Source organism: Cavia porcellus, unplaced genomic scaffold, assembly GCF_034190915.1.
Source record: "Cavia porcellus strain 051 isolate PalLab524CR breed Dunkin Hartley unplaced genomic scaffold, mCavPor4.1 scaffold_22, whole genome shotgun sequence".
NCBI classification, from domain to species: domain Eukaryota; kingdom Metazoa; phylum Chordata; class Mammalia; order Rodentia; family Caviidae; genus Cavia; species Cavia porcellus.
This window is the reverse complement of record NW_026947505.1, coordinates 28,971,189-28,991,644: the sequence shown is the minus strand read 5'-3', so window position 1 is coordinate 28,991,644 and position 20,456 is coordinate 28,971,189. Positions and strand designations below refer to the sequence as shown.

At 39.5% G+C, this 20,456-nt stretch overlaps 1 long non-coding RNA gene across 1 annotated transcript; it reads right to left on the bottom strand.

Moving 5' to 3' along the window:
- Positions 1-16,587: 16,587 nt before the first annotated feature.
- On the bottom strand, positions 16,588-20,455 carry LOC134472083 (uncharacterized). The gene is made up of 2 exons (XR_010041911.1): positions 20,285-20,455; positions 16,588-19,934 (listed from the first exon to the last, which is right to left on the bottom strand). It is a non-coding gene; the product is annotated as an uncharacterized LOC134472083 (long non-coding RNA).
- Position 20,456: the final 1 nt, after the last annotated feature.

Below are 20,456 nucleotides of genomic sequence, written 5' to 3'. Positions count from 1 at the left end.
TCTCCCTAGGCGTTAACCTTTCTGTTTATTCCTTTACCTTAGAGACCTGCAGTCTTTATCACCACAAGCCTAGCTTCCCCATGGAAGGTTGGGACTGCATTGGAATAGCCAGTCCTACCCATTTCCAGCCACCACTGCTGGGAAGTCCTGGGGGAGGGGAAGCAGGTCGAGGTTTGCCTACTGGCTCTTGTTCCTCCTTATTCTGCTGCCTGTTTTGTCAACTTATTTGCAGGTGTAAGATTGTTGCACACCCCTGGGAATAGCCTCTGCTATTCAGCCAACCATAGAACTCTTCCCTGCCCTTCAGTCAGCTTGGCCTGCTGACTTCCACTCACTCTGAGATTCATTCCAGCCCTGTGCAGACCCTGACAGCTACCCGATTGGAAGTGCATCTCTGTTCTCATTGTCCCCTGCCTTTTCCTCCAGCAAACATTTATGTTTTGAAAACACAAGTTTGCTCTTGTATACCAACATCACCCTGAGCCACTTCATGAGTCATCTGAGGACAGATCAGTGTCTTATTCCCCTTTTGCATCCCAAGCACAGTGGTTTTTACTAGCCAATAAATGTTTGTTCGACTATGCTAAACAAAATGACCACCTTTCGGAGAACCCAGACTCTGCATGACTACTGGCAGACACACTCTAAATAAGCTGCTACTGATTGGTTTATTATCAAACTATAATTTTAAAGGTTTTCCTTATGCCCTTTAAGTGCACTCAATACATTGGCACAGTTTAGAAAAAAATATATTTTGGCTTTTAAAAAAAATATGTTTCCTGTGTCAAGCACAGATCTGTCATTTTGAGGGATGTTATTACAGACAACTGTCCAGTGTGAAATAGCTGGGGACCTGGGCCAAAGGCAGGTAGGTATCACACTACCAACCCTAACTTACTCAGATTTCTCATGCATATGAACGTGTGGTAACTGTGGACAGTTCCCAAGCAGGCTGTTTTCTATTTTAAGCGGACTGAATAGAAGTAGTCCTTTGTTAAGATGAATGAAATTTGCAGTCAAGGACTGGAATTCTTTTCTGAGGGAGGGGCCCTCCAAGAAACCTACTCTAACTCCACCCTGGCGCCTGGCCTAGGAGTGCCTCGGGCCACTGTGTCCCCACCCAGGCCAGGAAAAGGCAGGGCAGCCAGCACCAGTGAGGTGGGGTGGGGTGGGGGAGTTGAAGCAGGATGCTCAGCCCATTTCAGGTTCAGGCCCCTGGGACTCAGGCAAGGACATTCCTGCACTTGTCTTGGTCCTTCAGCATAGTCTGAGGTCTCCTGAGGCTATCTCTGATCTCTTGTGTGTAGAGTAGCACTCCCCACATCCCTCATAAACCATAACAGTTGCTGTTTAATAAGCTTTTCTCAGGCAGTACACAAGTGTTTGCATAATATCTACTTTTTTTAAAACACAATTTGAAAAATTGAAATAATGTTCAAAATAATTTTCCTAAAGCTGGTGTTGGGCATCTGACCCAAGACCTGCACTCACAACAAGCAATGTATTAAAACTATGATAATAAAGATATTTTTATTGTCACACATATGGAATCATTTTATTCCTTCTAAGAAACTCCTTCTAAGAAAAAATGTCTTTCTGTTTATAAGGAAATTGAAATGCAGTAGAAGGTCATCTACTGTTTTTTTGATCCAGAACTCTATCCACTATGTAAACTCTCTCTCCTTTGTCTCTGTCTTTCCGTCTCTGTCTCTCTGTCTCTCTGTCTGTCTCTCTGTCTCTCTCTCTCTTTCTCTCTCCCTCTGCTTCACAGCCAGGGAATAAAACACAAGTGAGAAAAAAGCTCTTGAGGAGCTAGATGTGTGATTTAGGACTTACATTACCTAAGCGCTTCATAAACATGCCAGAAAACACAGTACCTCTCATCAGTAATTTAACTAAAAACCAAGCGGTCTGTTAAATCCCTGAATTGGTTCGTGGTAGGGATAACTGAGTTTTGCCCCAGTTTCTATCTTATTTTGCTTTAAAGTATAGGCTGCAATTATAAGAGATGTATGTTTGCCATTTTAGCTGCATGAATAAAAGCACAATTCCTTGCTAGCACCAGGAATGTAACCTTAAACGAAGAGTCATTTCTTGCTATGGCGCATGATATGCTATCTTCAGATATCTAAGGATCTCAAATATCTGCTTAGTCTAAAGGCCCAACTATTCTCAAACTCCGGTAGTAGAAATGAGCCTGAGGCCAAGGCTGGAGGAAGATACTGTTTGTGAAAACAATCCACTAATCTTGGGGGACCCTCCCCTGGAGTGACATATCTGAGGGATAAAGAATCATCCAATTGAAAACATCACCTTCATCTGTGAACAAGCTGATCAATTTCTTTCACTTCTTCTAGTGTGATGGCTGTTCTTCCTGGTTCAGTCTAACTTTGATTTATGATGCCAGTTTAATGTCTCAGCATACGGGGCATTGACCTCCATGAAAGAGGAGTAAAGCTTTGTCAATCTGATGAGGGCTACAAAGAAGAGGACGTGACAGCAAAGTGAGTTCTCTTGACACTCTGGTATTCAAGGATACTTGCATTAGAAGGTTGGATCATGCAAATTTCTGTTTTGTCAGTAAGCAACCACAAATCATAATCACCAACTGCATCACCTCCAGCTTCCTGAGTACCAAGTGGCTCATCCCTTCGGCATTAAAGAAACTGCCAAACTTGCTGGGATGACCAGCACTCTATTTCCAAACAGGAGCATACTACACAGGAAAACCAGGCAGTTAATATGAAGATCTTTTGGCCAGAGGTGATCTTACACACAGAGCTGAGGTCCATTTGCCTTGATTGCAGGCTCACTGTACATCATTTGCTGTTGTAAAACTATCAGCCTCAAAGTACCACAAAGTAGCTCAGCACCTTGCTGCCTCCAAAACACTCCCTAGCTATCCACATGACTGCACCTTCCCGTAGAGGCTTTCTCTGACTGTCCTGTTAAAATGTAAGCTTTCATTCCATCAACCCAGACACAGCCCTGCGTTTTCCCCATTTTTCTCCCTCCATTATTTGCTATATTATATACTTAGGTATTGTGCTCCTTATCTGCTTCCACTGAAATATGAACACCTTCAGAGCAGAGATCAATTGATTGATTGATTGATTGATAGATTGATTGGTTGAGACAAGGTCTCACTATGGAGTCCAGGTTTGACTTGAAGTTGTGATCCTCCTGCCTTAACCTGCTGAGTGCTGGAATTACAATACATGTGCCGTCATTCCTGGCTAGAACAGAAATTTTTGTCTTTGCTTCTTACTGCTAAAATCTATGCTTTTGGATGAATTCCTACTATATAATAGCCATTCAGTAAGTGTGTGCTGATGAATAGATACATGAATGAATAGGTGGGTGGATGGGTGTGTGGATAGATGGATGGATGGTCATTGGAGTCATGAATGGTACAATGAGTTGGAATCTGATACAAAGATTACAGATGTAAGAGTACATAAAGAACAAGCTGACTTCTCAATTCTCTGCTTGCTTGCAACTGTTGAAACACTGATTATTCAGGCCAATTCTGCCCCTGCAGTCTGAATGCCTGCTTCTATCACTCTGCCACATAGCTTCTGCACTTCTCCAGGACAGCTAGGTGGTAACGATTCTTTGGAGTGTTTCAAACGATTGTTGAAAACGATGAAAGTGGTGGCTGAAGAGGTACTGGGGTGGATCTTAAGGCTTCCTGTGAGGTCGAGCATAATTTCTGTTCTCAAGGGCCAGCTCTGTACTCACATTAACAGTCTAATTGTCAGTGGTGGCTTTTTGCCATTAAAATCTATTGAAATATGCCCATTCTGACCTTAGTAGATGCTGGTTGCTATACATATTATCGCCTGTATTTATTAGGGATGGTGTGATCAGTGTACTTATTCGATGAGGAATTCCTAGTTTGTTCTATTGGATCCTACTTGGGTCAAAGGCTCCTGCACAGTACCCTTTCTCATAAAATGCCCAAGTCCTCATAACCTCTGTGGGAGCTGAGGTAGCACATGGACTTACTGAAGTTCAGTGCCAAAGAGTCCACAATCCACAGGCAATGAGTAAGAGGACATAGCGTGGCCATTGTGCAAAAACTGTGAGTGGCAGCTGGAGGTCCTCATTAAACAACTGATGCACCTCGTCCCTTCTCTGGTCTTGAAGGATGAGATAAACTTTAGCTCCATCAACCCTAAATGCTCACACTTGGGATATCATCTTCATTGAGCTTCTGCTTCTGCTTTGACCATGGCTGTGGAAGAGGGAAATGGTCACAGGGAAGAGAAAATGAACAAATGAATACCTCCTATTTCAAAGGGTGACCTTTCCCGATGCTTAATAAAACCCTCCACACGCCTTAGTCTGAGACCCACAACAGTTCTGAGACCTGCTCCCCATTTGTCTCCATGTATCTGACCATTCCTGGCCCTGCTAGAGTTTTGGTTTTGTTGCCTTTTACTATGCTTACAGTTCAACTTTTTGTCTTTTTAACTGTTCTTTGTTCCTTCAGGACAAAGGCTAGCCATAAAATCACTTTACAAACCACTGTGCCTCACGTAGTGAGAGTCTCATTCTGGAAGCATCTATGAGCTACTCCTGACAGAGGGAAAAGGAAAATTGCTGACAGAGTACATGGTGGTAAATTTTATGAGTCAACTTGACTGGGCCATTCAGGGTCTAGCCTTCGTTCAGCACTCTCCTGGCTGTGTCTGTGAAGGTGTTTCCCTGGAGTGTAGTACCAGTGTGGGTGGGCCTCACGTGATCTGTTAAAGATCTGAGTGGAACAAAAGACTCTTATCTGTGAGTAAGAGAATTTTCTCCTAACTGCCCACCTAGTTCAATCTCAAACTGAAACCAGTTTCTCCTAGATCTCCAGCCAGCCAGCATTCAAACTAGACCCACACCACTGACTCTCCTGGGTCTCCAGCTTGCTTAGTTACAGATCTTGATACTTGTCAGCCTCCAAGATTATTTTGCATAATAAATCTATATCTAATGCTATGGTTATGTCTACATATTTATCTTTTATTAACTCTCCTCTTCTGGGGAACTCTCACTAGTATATAGTAGTTTTCCAAAGTCTTATGTTTAGGGGAACCGCCTATCCTAAGTATTATCCCTAGTGATCTTGATTAAAAAAACATGGTAAAGAAACAAATAGGATGTTTGCACTGGTGATGATGATGGTGGTGGTAAAGACTTGACTGTTCACTGTGTCCCTGGATTGTTCTGAATCCTTTACAGGTAGGGGTTAATTTAATCCTTACTATAAATGGTCTGTGTGATCTACATTCATGCAGAGAGCATCACATACAGCATGAGTGAATGAACTCAATTTGAAAGAGCAAAATAAAAATTGAAAGAGGTTACCTTTTGGAGTTAGTGGCATTTTCTTATTAAAAGTCTTAATTCTCACTCCAGGGAAACTGCAGAGTGTATGATAATAAGACATTTGCATTTTTGTAGTGGTCTAAAGCTCTCCATTACCGAGGGAAATGATTTCGACTCAATTAGAACATTAAGAAGAGGATTAGACAATTTGAGTCCCAAGGTTTAAAAGGCTTAGAGACTGTATATAAGGAAGAACCAACTGAAGATAAGAAGGAATGCGTGATGATATACATTAATCCTGGGTAGGACCTATTACAAGGTATTTTATTTCTTTGTGCCTTTGTGTGATTGCTCTGAATTCTCAAACTCATTTGTGTGGAAATGAAGGATGCACTCTGACACTGAACGTGAGTCTGGAAACTTTGGTCCATACGTAGTGTGCAGTCTAATGTCTGCTGTTATGCTGTGTTTAGTTAGAAACTAAGGTAAATTCTTGAGCTGGAACAAGCCAGTGGACCGACCACAGGCTGAATTTGTTACAGTAGAAGAAAATAATATGCATCCTCCAAAAACTTTATTAAGATATAAATTTGGGTAGGAAAATGCTGGCATACTAATTTTTAGATGTTGTTATTTAGTCTGATTTTTTCTAGGAAATTAAAGTTGATGATTTTTAAGGATTCCATAGAAGGGGAAAAATCGAAGGAAATATTATTAAATTCTTAGTCTGGTTTGGTTGTTGATTTCTTTCCATACCCTGGGGAAATGCAGAAACTTCTGTATGGCTCATTTCATTCTTCATTAATAAAAATAGTAATAACATTATGGTTAATTATAGCATTTCATTTTCCAAATGAGGACTTACCGATTGGATCATACTATAAAGCCACAAGGGTCACTCGGACAAGGTCAAGTATTCTAAAATCAACACACATTCCTTTGGCTTCCCAGCCACCAAATTGTACCCCAACATATACTGTTAGTTACTGGGGAGACCAGATGAGAGCGCATAAATAGAGCGGCGCATAGCTGACATTCAACAAATAGCTGTTGAATGGATGTTTGTTGAAATTACAGCCTCAAATGTTATACTTGGCAGCCGTTACTGATAACTGTCATCCCTTTTAAGCTAAATTTGATTCTTTCTATTGTAGAATATACATCAGGATGAAACAATAAAAAACTGAATGACATAAAAAATTGTCATTTGTATGGATAACTGATCTGAATTGTTCCATGACATTTGAAGTATGATAAGTAGGGACATTCATTTAGCAACACACACACACACACACACACACACACACACACACACTTCCAGACCTGCTGGACACCTCAATCCAGCCTACACAAGGCAAAAGTATGCATTCCACATGGTCCCAGAAGCTTACACTTGAGAAAGCCACAACCTGCCTGAAATTAGCTCCTCAGAGCCTAACACGTTTTTTTTTGTTGTTGTTGTTGTTGTTGTTTGTTTGTTTGTTTTTTCTGGTGGTGAGTTTTAAAGAAAAAGCAATCATAGGATCTCAGAGATAATGGAGAGCCTAGAAGAAGACTCAAAAGCTAGACCTAACCTGCAGACAATTTCTTTGGTCTATCTTGTAGAAAGTTTTAAACATTGGGAAATTTTATGTATGTATAGGGTTTTGCAGCTGCCCTCCTAATGCCAGAAGATTTGGCAACATGGATCTGACCATTCCATGGGGCAGTCATTGGTTGGTGCTGAGTAGCAGCTGCCCTTTTCAGGGGTCCCCACTTACCTTAGTTCCTAATCTAAATAATTGGAGTAAGAGTGGGACATCTGTCATAGGAAGAAAACTTTCAAAACCTCAATTAATTTATCACTGTGATTGTAGATGGCACTGTCTATGACAGCATATAGTATGACTATATCCACAATTGACATTGGTTTCTGTTTCCGGTAACAGTAAGCAAATTATTGTATAGAAGTTCTTATGGGTAGACATTATTTCAAAATTCATACATTAAATCTTTTTAATCTTCTTGAGAACCCTAGGAGGTACATACTATACCTATCTTCATTTTCAGATGAGAAAACCATGGACAGAATTTAAGCAACTTCTGCAAGACAACACTGGCAGTAGACCACAGGGCCAGGAATTGGACCTGGTAGTTTGAGTTTAGGATCTTGGCTTACAGACACAGCAGTATACTTTTGTATCCCATGTTTATCCAGATACAAATTTGTTTGTTGCTAAGGCTCACACCTATAGTCATAGCTACTAAAAAAGGCAAGAGGATCACTTGAGCCTAGGAGTTTGAGATCACCCTGGGTAACATGGTTAGATTGCATTTCCAAAATTGAAACTGAAAATGCAGTTCCTGAAACACTCTACATTTGTGAAAAGTATTCTGGATCCCTAAAGGTGAAGGTTTGTCTCCTCTGAGATCCCATATACCTTGTGCTTACTGCTTCTGTAGTAACTCGCATCAAACAGTCATGAAATTATCCTGAAATTATCCTGGCTAACTCTGAAAGAATAACTTATGCACCATCATGTATTATGCAGAAGATATTCAGCAGTTGAATTTTAGATGACAAATTTTAGATGTGCCTTTTTAACTTTTGGATTACTATCTCTTAGAAAAAAAAATGACATTATGTCCAAATTGGACCAATTCATAGCCTCCTGAGTGGTCTCACCTCTAGACTTCAATCTTTCCTTGAGAACATTTCCCTCTGCAAAGCATAACACCTTGTTCTCAAAGATGTTGTGGAAATTGACTGAGAAAATGCTTACAAAGCATCGCTCACTTAAAAGGATCACACAATATAATAACTATTGTAGATGATGTTAGAATATTTCATTCAACATCTTTTTCAGAAGGATGGCCCCAGACCCAGTACACATGACTCTGTTTTCATCTCTGACCTGTGCTTCTCCATCTGCCATCAATGAGGGAGTGCAGGAAGCCACACAATAAATACGTCTCAACCCTCAGGAACAAAAATTAGATTTACAGACTTGGAATAAAGGTGAAGAAGGTCCATTGCTCATATTAGCACTTACAAATACATTATTATGAGGCCCTACTGCAGAGTTGTTTGAATGAATTTTTCAAAAATTAAATGTAAGGTGTAAAAAAACAAAAACAAATTCTTATTTGCAAATGGCTGCTTTGGGCTCATTCCCTCAGACCTCTCTGGGAATTAGGTCACTTGCTCTATAACCATACTGTCCAGCACCCAACAGATATAGTCAAAACATTTTCGGCCTTCCATGCTCTGAATTCTATTGTGTAGCCACTAATGTCAGTCGCTACCTCCTCTCTGAACGTTTTTTTGATAACAGTAACAATAGCTCACATGTCCTTTTTTGATAACAATAACAATAGCCCCCACATCCTAATCGGCAGTGTGCCCTGCACCCTGTTAAACAACTTATTGTATCTTTGAATTGTCAAAGAACTCAGCGACATATATATGATGATTGTCCCCTCTTCAAAGATGGAGAACGTGCTTGGGTAGCTTAAATAATATGCCATGTCCTGTACCATAGCTGTCATCTGGTGAAGACAGATTCAGACCCAGACATCGCCACACTTCTGCTTTGGGCCACTTTGTCTCTAGCCGGATAACCCACTCTTTTGTTCTTATTATGGTGTTGATTCAAAGATGCACATTGAATCACTGAAATAAAAAGATAAAATTCATGGCCTTTATTCAGATTTCATCTTCTTTCTCACCCACACAGGGATGGCATGCATCTAGTAGACTAAATAAATACAGCTTAGCATATCTGCTATTAAAAATAGAGGGAAGTCTTATTTTAGACCTTTTCTTCTTTCTGAGGGTTACAAGTTTGTATATTATCTAGAATGGCTTACAATAAAACATGATTTTGAAAATCTTTCAATGGTCCATTTCATTATAAAAATAGCACACATGGGTTAAAAATAAGAGTATTCCACCCCAAGGACACTTTAACCCTTCCAAAAAGCTAAAATATTGGTACTCCATTCAACCTAATCCAAGAAGAAATCCTAAACAGCACTTTCTAGCAAAAATCTATATTAAAACTCAAAGTGAGGGACTAGATAAAAAGCCTTTTCTAAATGTAAATAATAAGCAGTAAAATTTTGAGCACATTGGCCTCCCCACTTCCCATTCAATGACAAGGTATAACTGAAGTAAATACTAAGTCAATAAGAATATGGCCACCAAAAAATGTTTAACATTTGCAAATCTGATCTTTCACAGTTCAGATGTTTTTGGATTGTATAAAAACTTTCCAAAGTAGCCAGCTTCTATTCAGACTGCATTGCTTTATATTTCAAATTAATTAATTATTAGAATTTATGTTTGTGATGCTAGGGATTAAACCCAGGGCCTTGTCCATTCTAAGAAAGCACCAACCACTGAACTATATATCGAGCCCTGTTGTTATATTTTTAACTAAAAACTATTTTTCCCCTTCTATCTGGAGAATTTTAAACTTTTGACTGCACTCCTTATAGACTTCTTTATTTTGGAAACTGAAAGCTTTATGAAAATCTTATGATGCAAATTTAGTCACATTCCTAATCTCTGTCAGAATCTTGTTTAAATAAGTATCCTTTCTGTTGATTAAGGTACTTTAATGAAAAGACTGTTTGACTGACTTTGTAATCAATAATAAAAAAAAAAACACCAAAAAGAGTGGCTACAATTTCTCAATATAAATTTTGTTCTACAGGCTGCTATAGAAATAAACTTCAAGCCAGGAGTGTGGCACATGCCTGCAATCCCAGCACTCAGAAGGCAGAGGCAGGAGAATCTCTGCGAGTTTGAGATCAGCCTACACTACACAATGAGACTCTGGTCAATAAATAAATAAATAAGATTATTGACTATACTTTCAATGTAATTCTATAATTCTGAGATTGTCTGATCACGTAGGAATCTTCAACTGCCAGGTGTGTTGGTACATGCGTGTAATCCCGGAATTTGGGAGGGTGAGGCTGGAGGACCTCTGCAAGTTCACAGCCACTTTGAACTGCGTAGTGAATTCAAGGCCAGTCTGAAATTCACAGTGAGACCTTGTCTCAAAAAGACAAAGTAAAGCAAGACAACCAGAAGAAAAAAAAAAAAAAAGAAATATTAGTAAATCTCAATAAATGAACCAGAACTTCAGAAATATGATGTATATTAGCCATTTTTGTGGCACTGCAATTTAAAGGAGGAGAGATTTGCTTTGCCTCTTGGTTTTAGTCCATGGCTGGTAGGCTCCAAAGAAGAAAAAGGATGGCAGAAGACATAAGGAAGGAAAAAGTGTTCAACCTAAGACAACCAGGAAGTGAAGAGACGAGAGAGGACTCTGGAACAAGAAAACACCCCTCAGACTCCCAGGTCTGGACTCCAAGTAAGCCAACCGGGACCCACCTCAGAGTCGCACAGTCAGCTACTGAACTCACCCGTGGAGGAATCTACGACCAATATAGTACCCCTACCCATCTATGTTCCTTCCATTCTACAAACATGGGGGATATTTTAGACCTCAACCACAGCAACCATTTAGTTCTAAACTCAGTAGGTAAGGACTAATTGAGTTCCCAATAGATACCTGTCTTGCTGCTTCATGAATGCATTTTATGGTGTTTTTATTTTATTTTGTGTAGATTTCATATACATGCCCGCAATGTCATTCACTATGCAGTAACCTCAGGCAACTCAGTTTCTGTCTCCAGGCCTGGATTTCATCACCTTTATAATGAAGGGCTTGGGTTAGAAGAGCTTTAGGCTCTGTTACACCCCACAGTCCTTAGGTACTGGCACATACTATTGTTTGTAAATGTCCTAGCACCACACATGGCACCTCAAATTTATGAAGCACACAATCAAAGATGAATGAATGGGACTTTTCAACAGAGGAAATAAAAAATCCTGTAAAAATGAAACAGTCTGGCTGCACAAACCAGCCATAAGATATAAAATGTTTTTCACCGCAATTGTAATACCCACTTACAATAAACACTACATCATAGATTCTTCTGTCCAGTTCCTAAAGTAACCGATTTCAACTTTTTGACATATAGCTTTCCATTCTTTTTCTATACTCATGAAAAATAAGATTTTTCCTTAGAAAATATTTTTATTTTTGGCATTGTGAATTGAACCCAGAGATTTACACATGCTAGACTGGTGTTCTACCATTGAATTACATTCCCAGACCAATACATATTTTATTTTGACTCAGGTTCTCACTTAAGAGGTCCAGGCTAGACTCAAATTTGTGATCCTCCTGCCTCAGCCTCCTGAGTAGCTACAATCACAGTTGTGCATCACCTTGCCTGGTGGAATTATATATATATATATATATATTTTTTTTTTTTTTTTTTTTTTTAATCAGTACCAGGGATCGAACTCATGACTGCCTACATGCAAGGCAGGTGCTTATGCCGCTGAGCTAAATCCCCAGCCCCAAATTATATATTTTTTATCTTGTTGGTTTTCTTGGTCCATTTTCTATTGCTCCATCTCACACAGACCAGGTTATTTATGAAGAACATTCCAAGTAGCTCAGGGATAGAGATTCTGTAGCATGGGTGAGGTTGGGGTCAGTCCCCAAAGGAAGAAGGAAAGAATAAAGTCTGGCACAATGGTGAACACACCTATAAACAACACTCTGGGAGGCAGGGCAAGTAAACCATAAGTTCAAGCCCAACCTAGGCAATTGGGTGACTTGGTGAGATTATGTCTCAAAATAAAAAGTAATGATGTAGCTCAGCGAGAAGGCCCTGGGGTTAATTCCCCGTGGGTGAAAAATAGGGTAAAGAACAGAGCCTTATTTCAGCTCACATTTCAGTAGGATGGGTTCTTGCATTTTGTGGGCATCTGGTGAGAGCCTCACACTGCGTCATAACATGGAGGAGGGCAGAAGGGAAGTGAGTGGGGACAAGAGGCACACTGTGTGACAACCCTCTCACAGGCACTGAATGGCAGTGATCCCTCTCAGTGGGGGTGGCACCCCACGACCTAATCACCTTGTAAAGGTCCCTTCACCACATCTCAATAGAGACTAATTTTCCAGTCCATGAATTTGGGGGGACATATTCAATTCGCTGCAATAATATACAATGAAAGCTTTAAGTTCATGTTCAGTAGATGAATAATACTCTTTGAAATATTCTTTATCTGATGCATTTAACAATGTCCTATTTCCCCAAATTCTTGCTGTTACAATCAACCCTGTAATAAGTGTGCTTTTTCATAGAGCTGTGCAAACCAGTGTTTATGCTTTCAAAGCGTACATGCTAAAAGCAAGGTTATGAGATCAATGGATTGATACCTTTTAATTTTATGTGTATGTTGTTTGATTCTTTTCAAAAATATTTATACAGTATATGAGAATGCTTACTTTTCACAGATTCTCACTTGCTTTTAATGTATGTCATTTTGATAATTTCTCGTCTGAGAAGTCAAAAATAGTACTCCCATCATTTTAAATTGCATTTCCCTACCTGTCAGTAATTTTAGCATCTGAACCTGAATTTATTTGTATGTGTTTTAGTTCTTCTGGCTTATATTTTTATTGGTTTGCTTCTTATATCCTGGGTATCTTTTATACTGAAGATATTTGCCTTTTTTTAAATAAAATTTTAGGAGTTTTTTTATATCGAAGTTATATAAGTCCTTTGTCCGAGAGTTTTGAAATTTTTTCCCACATATTACTTACTTAACAAGCAATATAATAATATTCACTTTTTTATATAGAAAGTGAGTATATCAGAGTTTTACTGCTATGGGTTGATTTATGTCCCATAAAAATTGTATGTTAATTCCTAAACCTCCAGTGCTATAGTAATTGTGTATGGGTCATTGAGAGATAATTAAATTTCAATGAATTCATGAGGACAGGAATCTCATAATCACACTGGTGTCTTCACCAGAAACCAACTGTTCTGGCACCTTGAAATAGGATTTCCAGCCTCCAACACTGATAAAATGAATTTTTGTTATTGCAATCCAGTCTGAGGTATTTTATAAGGCATTTAGAGCTAAACCAGTAACAATATATAAACTCTGAGAATATGCTGCCCCATCCTTTGACTTCACCAATGCTTCTCATCTGTTCAAGCATTTCCAATCTAAGTTATGAACCACTGTCACTAAACATTTCTTTTGGCTTTCAAGGTTTCCAACAGAACCCAGGAAAGAGAACATAACAAAACACCATCTTATGCTCACAGAATATGGTTCAAAAACCATGAAGTCTAAAAACTTAGCTGAAACACTTCAACAGTTGAGATGACGTGAGTATTTTAGTGCTGGAGTATCTGCAGTGTTACCCATTCTTACCCCTGAAAGTTTTGGTTGTGTTGACTTGCAACTGGGTTTGGCCAAGTTCATTAACCAGAATGCATGCTCTTGGTCTCTCCATGTGACTTGGACTTCCTCAATCCTTGGTGGCCTCTGAGAAATCAGACTGCTTACATAGTGGCTCAGATTCCAAATGAGAATGTCTCCGTGAATGAGGGAAGGAAATTACGGCCTTCCCTGAGCTAACCTCAGAAGTCAGACACCATCCTTTCTACATACTGAATTAGCCCCACACAGATTTAAGGAAGGAAGATAACAAACCCACCTGTCCGTGGGAGCAGAATTGAAGAATTTATCGCCTTGTTTTAAACAGCCACATACCTATATAAATACAATCATACATATGGAGCTAGGTACATATACAGATGTGTGTATTAAATCCTCTTTAAATTCCATTTAATTCTCCCAACCAGCCAATTGCTAGGTAGTATTTTGTTGTCTTACCTATTTTCACTTGCATGGTTCCATAGCCAGCAAGTGGTAGAAAGAGGATTCAAGAGAATCTACAGTGAAGCTCAAGCTAATTCTACTAAACCGTATTGATTTGAAAGGACATGTTATTAATTTTATCATTCATTATTGCCACTCTAATAATTTTGAGTTCATATCATATTTGTAATAATTTATTTTCTTTGGAAATAAAATAAAATGGATGAGATGAAACTGAGTTCAGTCTTAAGCAGAATTTACAAAACAGATAAACCTCAGGTAGACTGAAAGAATGTCAAATTGAGAGCAATCATGTTCAGGGATTGATCCTCCCCTAAGGCACAGCATTTTCTGGAATAATAGGATGTAAGGCTCCTGAGTGGGTTCTTTGTCTCTTTGATAGAGGGGTTCCTGCTTCTGGACATTATCTGCCCCCCTCACTCTCCCTTCTCTGCAAGCTTCAGCTGATTGGAATGATCTGATAAATCCCCTCAGCTCTGTTTCATGGTGCACAAAGAGATAAAACTGAAAACCATGCCTACACAGTGGGGAAACAGAACCCTGGCTGCTCATTAGCCTCCAGAGTATTTTAATCAATACCAACACAGCAGCCTATTCTGTCACGCACGTAGCCCAGGAGAAGATTGACAGGGGTAACCCTCCTGTGCCATGGTTCGTTTGTGCTGCACATAGAAAGGTAGCTAATGAACATCTTTTGGTAAGTTAAATTGAAAATATAACCTTCTGGTCCATCAGTTAAGAGATCATTTGAACTCGATCTGAAAGGCTGAATGTTGAAAGAAAAAAAAAAGAGCAGCATAATTAGTAATACCAAAAAATGTATCTTATAAAAAAGGCTGCAAAATCTATTGCTACCTCAAGGTCACACATAAGCCCATCCAATTCACAAGTGATGAATGGTTTTCATTCCCACTGGGTGTGTACATATGTGTTTGGGTCTCTGTTTGAGCATGCATACTGGTAATGCTTCCGAGATCTCTCTATCAATGAGATTTCCAGGATGATAAAGTCTTACTGAGTCTTTGAAAATGACCTGAATGAGGAGATAAGAGATCATTATAACAAGGAAGGTCAAATCAAAAGAGAGTACAAAGAAATATATTTTTTTTCAAGTAAACAATGTTTGAAGGTTCTAAATTGTTTCTATGATGTAAACAATGGATGAGGAATAATCATATAAATGTGAAATCTGGAAGAGTGTAAAATTTATCTTTGGTGTTAACTGAATTATCACTAATATTCAAATGAGCAATTTCTCACAAATTGATTTGTCCCCTTGGGCTACATGTTGTCACATTGCCACAAGAGAGCAGATTTCTTTATGCTTTTGTGACAGGAGAGACTATGTCATAAACATGTTTGGCACCATTTTATCACATAGAACCAGTGAGAGAAAAAAACAGAGAGAGGAGTGTGGGCGCCTGCGTGGGGGAGCAGGCTCAGGTAAAAAGAAAGGAACATGGTGAGGTGTAGGGAGGCGGCATGCGTTTCTAGTTGCTGCTACAGCTTCTCCTGAACTGAGGAGCTACACTTCGTAATTCTGAAACAGCTGAAAATGATTCAGGTAGCAAGTAAAAGACCAGTTTATCTGATGATCTGGCCAAAACCATATCCCTGGCACAAATACAGCATGCTTTACATGTGGACAAAGGTTGTGATTCAGTGGGATTGCCAAGCCATATATAGGGTGCTACAATGATTGCTCTCTTTCTTATAAATGTGATGTCTGGCACATTCTTGCTATTCGGTGTCAAGTAACAATGGAAATATTGCTTGACCTATTTGCCAATTAGAATAAAATAGGTGAGGGGGTGAGGTGGCAGAGGGCTTGCCCAGCATACTCAAGGCTCCAGGTTGATCCCTAGGACATTTAAAAATTATTAAAGAAAAAGATATAAATACTGATTCTAGAGCAAGCTTCATATGATTTCTCTTAACCTAGAATGATAACAAACTGCAGGCTGGAGCATTTTAATTCTTACTGAATCTCTTTCCTAGAAAAGCAAGCATAATATTTCACTTCTTGCATCTTTTATGCAAAATTCTACCACTTTACTCATTCTGGTGTTGATTATGTGCCTCTCAAAGAAAATATTAATAAAAACAAAATGATGTTTTAGTTTGATTTTTCTTTTATCACTTTCCTGTAATATATGCCTGAATTAAGTGAAAGATATCTGATTTGACGAAACCAAAGAAACATTCTACAATTCTTTTTTTTAAAAGTGAGTGATCTGTTTGTCCTTTGAATGTACAAAATCAAACCCAAAGAATTGGGACTGCAGTTCAGTTGTTAGTGTGCTTGCCTAGAATGCTTAGGGCCTTGGGCTTGTATCCTAGTGAACAAACAAACAAACAAACAAAGTCAGGGAAGTTTCTTGATTCCTAATTATATACATTACCATCATTGTGGCTGGAGTTCTAAGCACATGATAAAATCATCCAATTCAAATAAGAATGCAAAACATTTGTCATGATCTATTTGTATTCCCTTAGGGATATTTATCACTAAACAGACTTTTTATTGTTTATTATCTTTTGTGTTTTCCAGGACAAAAAAAAGTCACATTCCATTCAACAACTAAATATCTATACCAAACCATTTTAATCTCTGGAAATACAGACTTTTTAAAAAGTACTACAGCAGTACCTGTCTCTTGCTTTACAAAAACACAGACTTAATATTTTGCAAAGCACACCCACATATAATTTGTGTTTGTTTGTCTGAGACAGTCTTGTTATACAGTTCAGGCTGGTTTTGAACTCATTTTGTAATCCAGGCTAGCCATGAAACATGTATGATTTGAAACTGACAATTTCCTTGCGATATAGATGGAACAATGTTTTACTGTTATTTTATAGATGAGGAAATTGAGACCTCAACAAGTGAGTTGAGTGATCTCGTTGAATATTACCTGATTAGGTTAAGAATAAGATCTTTAAATAAACACAGAATTCTTTTCATTTTAGAAATACACTGGCCATCAATCCCCCCATCTGTGTGTGTATTTGAAGGAAGAAAATGGGCTATACTACAAGAAAGCAACTAGAGGTTCAAGGTTCTGCTTCTAACATTAGAATTTTCCATAAAATGGAAAGAAGCATTATTCCAGGGTCACAATGTCACTGAGGCTAAAGGAAAAAATGTTAAGGATATGATTATAATGAGAGTTAACATAATGGCTTAAGAATCTCCGAGCTATTTAGTGATTTCTGCAAAGAATCCCATGCCAGCATCACTGATATCAACCTTAATTTTTTTCTTTTTTGCATTTAATTCATTTGAAAACCATTCATCAAGTGCCTCGCCGGGCCCATATTGAGGGTACAAAAATGAATAAATATGTTTAGTGAGCAAAAGAAGTAAATACATGTGTTAATTAAATTGAAACAATAAACAGATGTTGCAAGAACCCAGTGGTTATTTTCTTTTGTATTACAAGAAATAGCCTACATTCCTTTCTAGCTTATTAACAATGACCTGTCAAAGCAGACACTGGGTAAATAGTAGTCATTCTGGGTCTTTATGAAAATAGAGGTCAGAGTGAGGTGAAAGGTGTTTTGATTTTCCCTTAAGTAGCCAACAGAACATTAAACACACTTCTCTATCATTGCACTGACCAAAATACAATCTGAAATAACGGATGACTTTACCTGTTCAGAATCTCTGCTCTGTGTTTCTGTTTCCTCATCTAGCATTTTTCCAGGCTGTGTACTGGAATCATCCTTTTAAGGAAAACCTAGGCCTCCCCAGTTCCCCATCACCACCATGCCCTCTTCCAAACAAGCATGGACTTAAAACTTTCGGGGCTGGGGATTTAGCTCAGCGGCAAAAGCGCCTGCCTTGCAAACAGGCAGTCGTGAGTTCGATCCCTGGTACCAATAAAAAGGAAAAAGACCAAAAAAACAAAACAAAACAAAACAACTTTACAGAGATAGATGTGCAATTCTGTTCTAGGCTGAGAGTTGCTTAGTGTCAGAAACCACTGAGCTTTATATTCCTAGTCTCTTGCATGGACTAGGTGATAACGGTAGCCTCAGTTAGGAGAGCTAAGTGGGGCTGGAGGCAACAGTATTTAGCTTTGTCTTCTTCACTTCCTCCCCCACAATCTGTGCTTTCTACACCCAAGAAAGGCTAGTCTACCTAAAACCAGTGTGCATGCCGGAAAACTAGTGTCAAAGCAAGATCATAGGGCCCCTTCTCACCAGATTGCTTATCTGGTAAAAATTTGTTTGTAATACTTTTGGGGAACAAGCAATAACTTGAATGGTACCATTGTTCTGTTTGTTTGTTGGAAGGATTTTTTTTTTTTTTTTTTTTTTTGAGGTACTAGAGATTGAATCCAGAGCCTTCACTTTAAGGTACATCTCCAGCCCTTTCTTACATTTTGTTCTGAGACAGGATCTCTGTAAGTGGCTAGGTTTCCCAAGCTGGACTTGTGATCCTCTTGGTTCAGCTTCCCAGAGTGCTGAGATTACAGGCCTATGCCACCATGCCCAGATCATAATTACTTTTAATGAGGTCCATTGCAGAATTTCCATGCAGCACAAATCTTAGCTTTTCATGAAGTCTTATGAGTTTTGATGTAATCTGTAGCCAGCACCATAATCATGAAAAAAGAACATTTTTATCATCCCAAAATAATTCCCCTTGAACTACTACAATCTTAAATGAACTCTAGGAGAACCCTAAAACCTATCGCGAGGCTGCAGATAACATAATACAGTCTTGCATTTTTGACAACTCAAAGCACTACTCCAAAATGAATAGTTCTTTTTCTCTCAGTCATCATACTGTTTGGTTGTATTGCATTCTCCTTTTGGAAAACTTAATGTATTGAGCACAAAATTTCACTGTTATCCCCCCAAAATCTGACCCAACAGTAGAGATTCATACTCTGCTTCAATGAAACCAGTACATCTCTTCTCCCAACTAACTTGCATGTTTCTATTTTTTCCCAAGACAGCCACATAAATAGTTTAACAATGTCAAGCTTGTTGTTTTAAGCAAAGTGACTATTAGTTGCATCACACTGACACTGAGCCTTTTCCTTATTTATGATTATATTTCTGCATGGGGAACATGGAAAGGCTTTGTATCCTGGGGACATCTGCTACGTCTAGATTGGCTGGGTTAATGGAGTGATACAGCAAACAAGTAAGTAACCAAATCAGTGAATGGGGGAGAGAGAGAGAGAATGAGTGCTTGCCTCCATTTTCCGGATGAGGCAGCATTTGAAAGGCACAGTGAGGTCAGGTGACTGGCAGAAAGCCACACGCTGATGTCACAGCAGTGCCTGTCAGATGCCAAGTTCATTTTCTTTGCTTTCTCCATCCAGCTATGGACTGTTGCTTAAACTCCCATAAAATATCAACAATGAGAAGTAAAAACCAAAAAAATAAACCACAACATTAAGTGGTTTTCTTGCATGAATTTGATGTACACAGGATCGCATAATTAAGATTAGGGGATACATTTTCACTTGACAGGAACTAAAAATTGGTTCCTTATTCACCAGACTTTCTATTCCATTAAGTGGATTTCAGTAATACTTTTTGGCACTGCTCTGTGCATTTCTGCAAATAATAATAATAATACTTTGTGCACGTCCGTTGCATTTCTATTTTCACCAGGTTTCTTTAATGAAGAAAGACAAATACCTTCCCCCCTGCCCATTTTACTATGACCTGTTAGGGAGAGGAGGCTGGAGAAGAGTCTCTGAGATCTCCCATTGTTACACCAATGTTTGCACTCGATTTCAGTTTTCTTCACATTTGCACAAGTCAGGAGCACCTTGGCTGCATTGCTGTGGAGAGCCTGTTATATTGGAACGGGTATCCAAAGAACCTGAATGAGCATAAAGAGTCATCATTTCGTATGAAACTAATTTAAATGTTCTAACAGGAAAGCAGAGAAGGCGACTGACTCCCCTGCCAGGGGGGTCCGCTGTCCCGCGTGTCCTGCACTCCTGCTGTCTTCCGTCCATCCCCTGGCCTATCAGAGGTGCATGAATGCTGGCTTCCTCTAGCCTCACTGCTTTCTCTCCCTCTGCCTTTCTGGCGCGGCTCTCCCTCCCTGCCTCCCTCTGGCTTCTGTTCTTCCTCACTCCTTCTCTCAGCTGCTTAACTACAGCTCCCACTGGAACTTGCACAATCAACAACAGCTCTCCTCCCGAGCAGCCTCCAGAAGCGCATCACCTGGAGCGGCGCCTCGCTCGCTCCCCGCCCGGCCGCGGAGCTAGCTGGGGGCGGGGAGGGGACTCTTCTCCCGCCCGGCCGGCCGGAGCATCTCCCTGGAGACCCCACATCCCGCAGCCGTCCTGCACCCCGACGCTGTAACCGTGATGACTGCATTTCGGAGCAAGGATGG